Raw genomic sequence first — 5,365 nt, 5'->3', positions numbered from 1 at the left:
TGTAATTCACATGCATAGTCATACTTAATGTCTTGACATAACAAGGTCATTTAACATGCATTCATACAAGTCATACATAACATAAGTCTTTACTTTATAAGAGTCTCTAATCCTGTACATACTTGACGTTATATAGTGAAATGCATAGGTAGGGTCCAATGTCCTACCCATACTAAGTAGACTTCTTAAGGAATTTTATTAGAATTCATATTCTTATCTTAGTTCTGATTAACTTTCGGGAGACATACCCATAGCCAACATACACTATGTGGGATACATGGTTTCTGGTGTTCTACTCGCACCAAAAAGAGAGGGTACTACTTTTCAAGGTAGGACCTTTATACAAAATAGCTATTCTATTGGATCCACTAAGTAAAAAACTACGGGGGCACGTAGTTATGGAACAAGGATACTGCTTGTAGAAACCTTGACTTTATAGCGTGGAGGTTTCCATCTCATAAAACAACATCTTTGTTAGGAACCCGAACTTACTTATGTGAATGTTCTCTGTGTGGGAAGCTGGACTTATTAACGTGAAATCGCACTCTCATTTTTCATGTTCACTCGGTGCTAACCTTAAACTCCTTTTTTAAATACCAAAAGACTTTAGATAACATTACTTCATAAATATTATGTCATACGGACTTGCTCCCTCATACATCATACAACTCAATGGTATATATGATGAGAATGTCCTCTCATCATTAAACCTATATTATGTGAGAATGTCTTTTCACATAATTATATCATATGCATACTATAGTCTAGTTTAGAGTACAATTGAGTAATACCTTTCACGATACTTACTTATTCATTAGACTACCATTAACATACTTCATTTATACATGCATGTGTGTTTGTGTGTGTACATATATGTGAAATCTACCTTCACATAAACACCTTTGGGCACACATGTTTAGAACTTCATTAATAATATACTTTACATACATAGAAATAAGTAATTATGCATAGGAAAAGTATCTTTTCCCTTATCATCATGAATCTACCTTACTCATAGATATGTATTAATCATGCGTGTACATTGGTCCACATTATCACATAATGGACACATAGCATTGAGGAAGCCACCCTCTAAAGATCACAACATCCGTGCACCATTATTTCAATTCTTGAGTGGAACACATCTACAGTATTTAAGACTATAGACTACACACACTTACACTACATCATAGGAGGCAAGTACATATTCAACCATAGAATAGAAGACTCCTAGCATACTTCGATCACACATTTATATAGGGTTCATATAGGTAGGGGTCATGCTACAAGGATATTCTCCATCACTAGCCATATAGACCACACCTAACCCTAACATGATCATCACACACATACATTTAATATTATGCCCACACCTAGGCCATTCAACTATTTTTAGTGCTATTTATCTACTTCACATAACATCAATTCTCTTAGAACATGATATTAGAAATAAGGGTAAATCCTTCAACTTCCTAAACATGGAAATCATCATATCAATTCATCTTGCGTATAATTCCTTCAAGTACATGATCGTAACACATAAAGATGTAAAACAATGAAAACACTTCAACCATAAGACAATACCAATCATCACAATTCAACGTACATTCTAAGCTAATCAGAAGAAATAGGTCAACTTACCAAATCTCGCAGCTAATGATCATTTTGATCAATTCCTAACAGTTCATAATCAATTGACATAATGGAATGTAGAACTAAGCAATTCATTATAATCTAAACATAATCTAATCATCATATCATAAAGATCACAAGATCCACATTATAGGCCAATTTGAGAAATTAGGAGGGTCATTAGTTATTCATCAAATTAGACGGAAATTCATCATAAAATCAGTATCTAAACATATATTCATCATTAGATTTCTTTTGAAATCAATTAGACAAAGAACCCATGGCTAGATTGAAATATAGGATTTTTAACTTAATATCTTTTTTGAAAAAGCTTTGCAAAAACTCCATAGATGAGTGGTTATCTAGTGATGAAGGATTACCATAGCTTTTTCATAATAAAGGCCACAAAAATATGAGAAGAAAGCTCCAATAATCCATCTCCATAGCTTGTTCTTGATCTTGGTATTCAATGGAGGTTTTGGGGTTTTTTGAAGCGAAGAGATTTTTGGGGATTTTGATTTCTTTAATGGGTGTTGGTGTTATGAATTGGGAAAAGTGTTAAATAGTTCCTAAAATAATTTTAAAAATGACTCCCAAAGTTAAAAAAAAAACCCCATACTTATTGGTACTTTTAAACAATGTCAAACTTGACTTTAAAATGACGGAATCAAATATGGGAAGTGGTTGTGCGTCGTGGAGGCAGCCCCTAATTTTGCCTCCCATAATTTTTTGAGGCAGTGAAACTAGTGTATCTCATTTGAAAAGGAGGAAGACCAAGTGCAAGGCGTGCGACGCGAGGTGGGTTTCACTTATTGGTTCTGCATGCTGCCTTGGCCAGCTTCCTTGTCCAGCATTTGGATCTTCCTCAAGGACCCTTAGGGTGGTCCTCAGGGAGTCGTACACAAACCATTTGACCCTGAACATGTATATTAAGGTAATGGTTTCACCTCTACTGTTTTTAGACTCCATAAAATACATAAAAACAAGGAAAACATACAAGGACACACTAGCACGTCTAGATACTAACTTTCGTACGTCTTGAACTTTTGACCTCAAAACCTCTTCAATTAAATTATACAAGAAGCAAAACACTTTATTTGAATGTTATTAACCTTTTTAGGGACATGTGAGGCTCTAGATTCATTGGTTTTTTTTGAGGGTGTAACAATACTCCCCTACTTGGAAAACATCTGTCCTAGAATGACACTTGAAAATTTTAAACACTTTCAAGGACTCAATGACTCTCATAGAGCTCAAAATAATTCAATATGTTATCACATAATAGTCAATGCATCAAACTTACAAGGAATACAAATTTCATACTAACATGCATTAAGAGCAACATAATCAAACATGGAACACGTCTATAATTCTTTCCAGGCGTACATACTTATTCATATTCATTGCCATTTTGAGGAACTACCTTCTCCAACTTTATGCATGTTCATTATTTAATCACAAGGTTTAACAGGATATGGATTTTAATTGCACACTTAGGCATAATCCATACTTCAATACATAAGAATTTTGAAGAATTCATTTAGTAGCACAAGAATTATGAATAATGTAGATAAACTACAATCTTATAGTCTTGACATAACACCATCAAGGTCATATATGATATCACCAATCTAGCTTTGTTCAAGGAGAAACTACCTGTCCCAGTCACAATATATACATATGGAATCATAGAGCTCATATTAGATCAATGCATGGAGGTTAATTCATATTAAGGAGGATTTCATTACTCCAAACCGCAGTATGCTTATACTTACTTCTTTATGAAATCAACATGGTATGTCACACCAACTACATCACAACATTAGGATGTAAACTTACATCTTTCTATTTCTAGTACATCACTAACTTTCATAAACATGCATCATTTCGGGAATTTCATCAAAATTTATAGGCACACCAAGAAAGATAGTCTAGACAAACCCTCACTTCTCAAGAGTGAGAACATGTTGGATAAGTTCTCCAATGTTTAGGTAGTGGAATGGGAAATTATCTAGACATGGCACGACTAGGCTTTGATGATGTTACGATGTAGGTTCCTTAGGTCTTCTCCAACATAATTATGTGAAGTCCCTGATAATTAAATGACTTTAAAATGGATTAATGAACATAGTTTACTCAATTTAATGCATGTGACTAAAAAGATAATTATGTAAAGTAGCTCTGATGATTGCTTAGGTAGGGTTGAAGAGGGTATATGCGCGGTCTCTTCATGTTTTACTTAGGTTAGTCTTAGAGTAACTTTGGGTAGGGAGTTGTTTGAAGAAATAGGAATAATCATTCCTTAGGTAGTCTTGAAGATCACTTAGGTGTGTGTGAATGGGCTGTATGGGAAGCCACTTAATAACTTAATCAAGTTGGTCTTAGGATAACCTTTTTGCAGGATATTTATATGTTTATACGGTTTTAATTGATGTTAATGCTATAATTTAGATTACTTGGAATATGACTTGTATGCGTTTATGTGGACTTTAAGGTTGTTTCTTATAATAATGTTACGAGGTTTTCTCAAAAAATAGCATGAAAGTGTAATATAAAACAACATGTCCTTTTAGCATTTTTTTATTGCATCATAGTTGGTGCATTATAATATACTAATTCCATATATTTTGTATTATATCTAAAGGTGTAGGTAGAAATTGAGATAACTCATTGAAGTGGAGCTTGTATATTAGCATTCATTCAACCAAGTCAGGGTATGTTATCAATTGATTCAAGGAGATAGCTATATTAAGCGTTTCTTTTTAATGACATAGTATTAGAATTTGTTATTTTATTTTGTTGATTGATGGGCTGCGACCCAATAAATTCGTTTGTCTAAGATGGAGATAAAGGGACTTCGCATTTTCCTATATTTTCTATAAAGAGATTTTTAGATGATGTTGTGAAAACTTTTAAATTCGCAATACTTTTGAAATATATATATATATATATATATATATATATATATATATATATATATATATATATATATATGATGAGAGATGTCAAAGGGATTGAATAAGACCACCAAGAGGTCGAATACGCCATGCTACGATTTGAGCGTTCTATTTATTCTAGGTTATACTCTCAGGTCATGATACTTGATGCCCAGGGATTTTTATGAATTGAGTTGTTTTAAACCTGTTCTTACTATGTGATATATGTAAATCAATTGTAGGGTTGGGTGTAGACCTTCATGCACTGGTTGAATTACATGTATAATCATTAAATATTAAAGTAACTAGGTTTATAAACTGGGAGGACGAAGTGATGAGATGTTAAGAATCGTAGTATTGTTATCATGGATACAATTAGGTAAAGTAAGAACATGAAATCAAGTGTTGAAATAGTTTTATTAATATACGCTACATGCAATAGTTGATGTGATGGCAGTGAATAACTATGATGAATTGCGATTAAAACCTAGTAAGAAGTCCTAATAATGATCTAGGGTTGAGTATGGTTAGATATTATATATGCAATGGTGACTGAGGTGTAATGCATAGCGATGATTGTGATTCTATACTGGTGTGATGAATTCTTGTTCTTGGTTCATTGTGATAATATATATATATATATATATATATATATAAATATATATATATATCCACATTCCAGCAAGCTAACTGGGATCAGATTGCCATGTTCCAACAAGCTAATTTGGATTGGGTTACCACATTTTGGTACAACTATGTGATCGGTTGCCATGTTCCGCCATAAAAATGGAATCAAA

This window comes from Solanum lycopersicum, chromosome 5 (assembly GCF_036512215.1).
Source record: "Solanum lycopersicum chromosome 5, SLM_r2.1".
Taxonomy (NCBI): domain Eukaryota; kingdom Viridiplantae; phylum Streptophyta; class Magnoliopsida; order Solanales; family Solanaceae; genus Solanum; species Solanum lycopersicum.
This window is presented reverse-complemented; position numbering follows the sequence as displayed.